Raw genomic sequence first — 6,686 nt, 5'->3', positions numbered from 1 at the left:
GGTTTTGCTATCAGGTTCTGCTCCCTGTGCCCCGTGCTGCAGCTTCCCACCCACTCGCACCTCTCGGCTGAGGAGAGCCGAGCACAAAGGCTTGTCGAGCCGAACTGCAAAGTTACATTGCTACAAACGCAGATACAAGAGAAATGCTGCGATTTCTTCCAAAATACACAGCTGAAAGCCCAGCTTTCATCAGCAGCTCCGCGGACCCCTCTGGCAGCGCTGTGCACTGGGACCGGCCGGCCGCCGCCGCTCGTTTCGGCGGCAATGTCCCGAACACTGGCCTTGCCCAGGGCTCGCTCGGCACAGGCAGAGGCTCGTTGTGCCGAGCGACACCAGCCCCTTGTCCGCCGCCGGCCCCCGGGATGGGGATCCCGGGCACGGCCCGGGGCGCGGAGGGGCCGCTGGCCACGCCCCCTCCCTGCGCCAGCCAATGGGGTCTCGCCGCCGGGCCGCGTGCCGGAGGGGGCAGCCGGATCCCGCGGGGCGGGGCCGGTCTGGGGGCGGGGCCGCGGGGCAGCGGGCTGCTGCTATTGGAGGAGCGCGGTCGGGGGCGGGGCGGCCGGCGGGAGCCGGGAGCGGGGCGGGGCGGGCGCTCCGCGGCTCGGTGCGGCCAGCGCTCGGCGGCGGCGGCGGGAGCGGAGCGCAGCGGCCGCCCGGCAGGTGAGGGGCGGCGGGCAGCGGGGCTGCGGGGAGGGAGGTGCAGGCTGCTGTCGCCGCCGCGCCCGGCCCGGGGCGAGGAAGCGCTGCCGGGGGTCAGCGGCCGGCGGCAGGTGCCGCCCGGGGGCCGCGCTTTGTCTCCGCGTGGGGGGATGGGCGCGGCCCCTCCGGAGCGGCGGCGCCTCCCGGGCGGGGCGAGGGGGCTCCGGTGGGCTGGCAAACCCCTCGCTCCGAGCCGCCCCCGCGGCTGGCTCTACGGGGAGGAGGGCGGGGGTCCCCCCGGCTCCGCGTCCCGGAGGAGCAGCCGGAGCGGGCGGCGGGGCTGGCGAGCCCGTCCGCCGGCGGGAGCCGTGCCGGGATGCGGGGAGCAGCGGGACCGGCCGGGCTCGGCGGGACGTGGCACCGCGCTGGGGTCGGGAGCCCGCGCGGCCGCGCTGGAGGAGCTGCCCGGCCCTCGCCCCGCTCCTCGGAGCGCACTGACCGGGTAACTCCTGCTCGTCTGGAGAGCTCGTTTTCCACCTTGGACGCTTTCCTTTTGAAAGAGTTTGCAGCAAGTGTTTGGGCCCCTCCGTGCAGGTGTGTGTTGTGTTCCAGGAGTTGCAATTTGAGATCTTTCTTTTCTTAAATCTAAACTTTCTGTGACTGCTGCTTTATCTCAGGGCAGCAGTCTGGAACAGGAGTAGTCCTGGGAGAGTCTCTGGAGTGCTGCTGTAGTTACAAAGAGGAAGGGGCTACAACCCTGAGTGTTGTAAAACAGCGGGGTCAGTATTTTACTTAAACAAGTGCTCTATTCTGTGTGAGGCTGAATGTGGTCTGCTCATTTGTGACCTCACTTTTTGAACAGGGATCACAGAAGTGCTCTGCCCTGTGTATGAAATGCAGAAATCAATGACTTTTATTAATGATGTGCCTGTGTGACGCGAGGGGGCTAAGCCAGTGACGGAAACATTCACCCTGATTCAGGGGGAAGCTGATGCACTGAGCTGCTTTGCTACGTGGTTTTGCATTGTAATAGGGAAATTGGTGTTTCCCCTTGCTACAAATGGGCCATGGAATTTCACAGGTCACTTTGAGAAGCCAGCAATGCCTAGTAGAATCACAGGAGAAAAAAGCAAGCAAGTTATGGATGGAGAGGAATCTGGCAGGGAAGGTGACTCGGAGCTAGTATGGTGCTGAGCAGAGTTTTTCTATGCACATGCACACCTGTGTGCAGCTGAACTGGAATCTGCAAGCCAGGGATTTGCCCTGAACTGAGATTTGACCAGAAAGCATTTACTATAGCATGGTCATATATGGAATTTTCTCTTTAAATTTCTTCCAACATGTGAAAAGAGTTAGGTTAATAATACGATTAACAATATCTAATAAGATTAAAATCACCAGCATAACTCTTGAGAAAGGTGGGTGCAGACTGTCAGCAGTTGACACTTTTAATCTCTACTTTCTCCCATGTGAGTGCTGCAAAGGATTCAGGCTCCAAGATTCTGCTTGCTTTTCAGAACAGAAAAATTCTGCCCTCGCCTGCTGACAGCTCAGGTATTGCCTTACCTTTCATGTCCACCAACAGCATCATATTCCCAGCGGGGCCACGGGATGTTCCCATATAAGGGCAGAGGGAATAGCTGACAGAGGGCTGTAATGAGTGTGCGGAGCCGTTCCCTTCAGTGCCAGTCTTTGTGTGAAGCGGGGTTGTTGCTGGAGTGTTGCTGCTGCTGGCACGCTTGGGCTTTCCTGGCATTGCCAGCAGTGCCTGCAAGGACTAAACGAGTCTGAAAAGTATCTGTTGCTGCCGAAGGTGGCCCCGTGAGCCTGGAGAGAGGCTGCCTGCCAAATTAAGCAGTGCCAGTTGTATGTTGGGTGTGCGCTGAAGGAAAAAGCACCCACCCAGGTTGCCTGTGTGGGGTGTGTGCTATCCAGCACTGTCCAACAGAAGACAAAAGTAATTGCACTTTCTGTCTTCTGCTGTTGCTGTTTGCTTTCTGGAGTGTTCCTTTAGCCAGCAGGGATGGGTACAGGGAAGCATGGTGTCTTTTTCAGTGTAAGTTTCAGTGTCAGCTGGAGAGGGAGAACAGACGAGGTCCAGTTCAGAAGGAGATGAGGCAGCCACGCCCCAGAAATGCTTAAGATTTTTTTTTTCTTGTAAAAGCTTTACTGCTGAATTGGATAGATTGACATTATTTCTCTTCTGTCATCTTCTTCTCTGTCTCAGTCCTTCCTGCTGCCTGTCAAAGCAAACTCACAAGGATTTCAGTTTCTTCTCCTGACTGACAGCCTCTCCATCTGTTCTGTTTTTGTTTGTAGCTGTTGTTTTTTTTTTCTCCTGAAACTTCAAATTGTTTGTTGTAGCCAAGTTCTGAGCTGAACCCTCCCAATCTTGCATAAGGGCATCTTGGAGAAGGATGATAGGAGTTTGATTCATCCCATCTTGCAGGCTGTGCAGGAGGCAGCAGACAGAGGAGGCATGAGCCTGCCTGCTTCCTTGTAAGAATTAGCCCTCTAGATACAAGCTAGTTTCAGGAAGCAGGGGTTGGACTGGTGCCCTTTTTGCTCACCTGGATCTTCTGTGAAACATCTTTGTGCTCTGTGTGCTGGGATCTGGTGTGCTCTACTGACTCTCCTTTGCATTCCCTATAAGCTGTTAAAGCCCTGGATTTGATTTGCATTTATTTGTGGTTCTTCTGAGTATCTGATTGCAGGATTACTGTATCTGAAAGGATTCATCTTCTGCTGTTCATGAAAACCACAGGAGGGCTGCTTTTGCCTTTATGGGAATGTGCCAGCTGGTCTTTCATTCTGCTGGTATCATTTTCCCCCTCCTATTATTGGAGGCGTCTTTGATGACCTGATAGTTGTGATGATGTCTTTAGAGAAGATTCATATTGATCATTATTTGAGCTTTGTCTGGTTTCATCTCAGCGCTGGAAGACAAGTCCTATAAATTCTTGCTGTGTTTTTCAGAAACAAGCCATTGAGGCAGCAGGAGCATGTGCACAGTCTCGTGACATGATACTGCTGTTCCGGAAGGCAGAGTAGATGCTTAATTTAATTGGGAAACAGTAAACTCATGTGTTGCACAGTCTTTACTCCAGCACAGTGGTGAAAGCCAAAGGGCCTTTCCTGGTGGCACACTGAGCCTAGGAGACTCTCAAACCAGCATGGAGGGGGTTTTGCTACCTGCATATTTCTCTGGAACCGTGAAGAATCAGCCTGCGTGCTGTGGTTTGCCACAGTGATAACTGAGATGCTCCCCTACTTAATAAACTGGCTGGGGTTGTAGTTGCTGGAGCTCAGACTTGCTAAGCTGCAAAGGTGCAAAAACATGAAGGAGGATGTTCCAACCTGTACCAACATGCAGCCCTGACTAATGGGAGAACCACAGTGCTTTGGTGTGAGCTTTTAAGGCTCTGCCTCTTCAGCTGCTTAAGTAATAAATGCGGAGGACTTGTTTTCACTGCTAATAATTTTTTTCAGCCAAGTAGTAACTAAGACATCTGAGCTATTCCAAGGTTCCAGGAAACAATTTAGGTCTTCTTTATGGTAACTAGGAGTAAGTGCTGCCTCCCAATGCTTGTGAGGGAAAGAAAAAAGAAGAAACAAATGGCTTCAGTTTAGGTCAATTTTTTTCGTGTTGGTTTGTTTTGTTTTGGATTTTTTGCTTGTTCTTTTTGTTGTTGTTGTTGTTTAGTTTTTCGTTTTGTTATTGAATAAATTTTTAGTTTCTAATAGCCTGAATTTACTTTTAGACCTTCACTTTCAAGTCCTGCCTGCCGATCTCAAGAAAGAAAAAGAGGGGGAAAGGAAGTAGAAAAGAAATTTGTGGCAGCATGATCTGATTTTAGATGTTGATTAAAATGTGAAATGAATCTTCAAATCTTCAAAGAAATTTCCAGATGCCAGACATTAATTGAATGTGAACTTTAGTGATTTGCTTGTAGTATAAAAATGGCAAGTACTGTTAGGATCATTTCTTCTGTGCCTGGTAAAAGTGTGAGATTTTGCTTTCCTTTTGGCTCTGAAGTTTAACTGTGGAACAGCCTGGAAGTGTTGAGTTTCCCCAGCCTCTCTGCTCTGCACCAGCACTGCTGCTCTGAAAATTCTTGCAACTTCATAGCTACTCCCTTTTAGAAAATGATAATTCATTTCCTTTCTTGAGGTATCTGAACACTGTAATTTTATCTTGCTACTTGTATCTATTCCTGGTCTAGCTCGTGTGGGAAGTCTCTGGTCCCTGTGCCACAGGCTGTAAGGGGATTGATCTTTGCCCCTGGTGGTGGTTTAGCTTGGCTGGTTCTGTATTGGGAACTGAAATTGTGTCAGCACTTGCTCCAGATACCCACTAAAAATCAGTGGTGAGCCATTGGGATACACAGCTGTAAGGTATTGACTAAATGGTTTGCTGCTGCTTTGTATCTGCAGGTGCAGACAATTTCAAGTCATCACCATTCTCCCTCTCTTTGCACTTTTCCTTAATTCTGAAATTAAAGGCAGTGCTTCTGGATTTCAGTGAAAAAAACATGTGTGTCAGCTTATCTTGGCATAATGTGGTATTGAGTCACAATGATGGGGTTCATCCTGCTGCTGAAGTTATTCCAGGGAAAATGCAGTCCTTGTGTCCTACCCTTCCCTGCAGCTCTGCTGTGGCAGGAGGGTAGTTGTGCCTGGAACTGTGCAGGTGGAGGAAGCTGATTGTGTTCAAGCATTTATGCTGATGAAACTTGTTTTCTAACTAAATTGCATGTCATTCTATAAATAGAATGGGTATGTTTGACATCTTACCCTGTTATAATAATTCTTAAAATTACTACATAAGAAGTAGTGTTTTCAGTTGAGGGTTTCTGCCCATGCATGTAATTTCGAAATAATTTTCGTTTCAATCTCTGCTCTTTTAGCTTTCCTGTACTGCACCATTTCACAGTTTGGTTAAGTGGCTTCCCTGCTCTTTGTGTGAAGCTACATAAAGAACTGGAGTGCCACCTGTCTCCCCACTCTGATCCTGACTCCTGAAGATTCTGTTCTCTTGAAATCCCTCTGTGCCTACAAGTGCCCGTGCCCTCATCCTCCTTTGTGAGACACTGAAGAATTTTTGGGCTCTCTAATTCCACAGAGAAATGCCAACCTCTGTGAGCAGCTGGCCAAGCAAATGCTTGAGAAAATGCTCCTGGCATTGCCTGATGAGTGTTCTGGTCAGCTGGAACTCCTTTCAGACAATAAAATCTTAAATCAGAGGAACCATGGCTTCAGAGATGGTCCTGCCAGAAATAATGTCAGAAATAATGTCCTCAGTGAAGCTGCTGTAGGGTTTTGGACAGCTTGGAGTTAGTTAACGGCCCTGAAGCAACTCTCTTTTTAGTATGTTCAGCCTTGATCCCAAGATTTTTTTGCATTGAACCTTCTTAAAATGCTGGAGAAATTGATTGTGATAGCGAATTATGAAATTGTCATTTGTGAGAGCATTTTGTGATCAGCATTTTGATCATCTGTTTGCCATCTTTCACACACCAGAGTCATAAGCTCTTCTCACCTGTCTTCTACTGTCTCCTAGTGTAGCCAAAAGTTGTATGTGCTGGAGATCTCTAGTGCAGAAGCAGTTCCTGGACTTTTGAGACGCACTGACATCAATATTTTGATCTTTATTTGCTTCATGCTTGACTTCTTGCATACAGATTGCAGTCCACTGCTGAATGATTCTACCCAAGAGAATGGTAAAGCTGATGTGCAACTGAATTAATTGTATGAGATCTATGTGTGCCAGTGTGGGAAATGGAGAAGTAGAGTGGCTTGGTTTATTTGCCAGATCTTTTCAGCATTTTGATAGAGGCTGCAGAAAGGTTGAAGTACCTAGAGAGACGATAGCATTTGTGAATTTATATTCTGATCCTTAGCTGAAACGTATTTTGAATTGCATTTTATCTCAGCCTGAAACTTGAGAGAGATTTAAGACAAAGATTCCAAGGGCTTTTTGCTGTTTGTCCTCGTGGCAGTGCAGCTTTCCCATGGCTGTGATGGAGAGGTGTGGTTCCCTTGTGCGA

At 49.4% G+C, this 6,686-nt stretch overlaps 1 protein-coding gene across 6 annotated transcripts in view; it reads left to right on the top strand.

The window, feature by feature from the left end:
• The first annotated feature begins 611 nt into the window (after window positions 1-611).
• The window catches only part of PLXNB1 (plexin B1), a 77,101-nt gene continuing 71,026 nt past the window's right edge, over window positions 612-6,686 (top strand). For 4 of the 6 annotated variants that reach the window (XM_033071256.2, XM_033071255.2, XM_033071251.2 and 1 more), the window contains exon 1: window positions 612-660. The gene's annotated coding sequence lies outside the window, so the exon portion shown is untranslated. Of the gene's footprint in view, window positions 661-1,210; window positions 1,234-6,686 lie in introns of those variants that run through there. The other 2 variants (XM_033071257.2, XM_033071252.2) reach the window with 2 other exon arrangements.

This window comes from Catharus ustulatus, chromosome 13, assembly GCF_009819885.2.
Source record: "Catharus ustulatus isolate bCatUst1 chromosome 13, bCatUst1.pri.v2, whole genome shotgun sequence".
NCBI lineage: Eukaryota > Metazoa > Chordata > Aves > Passeriformes > Turdidae > Catharus > Catharus ustulatus.
Note: the sequence above shows the minus strand (reverse complement) of the source record. Positions and strands in the feature narration are given on the sequence as shown.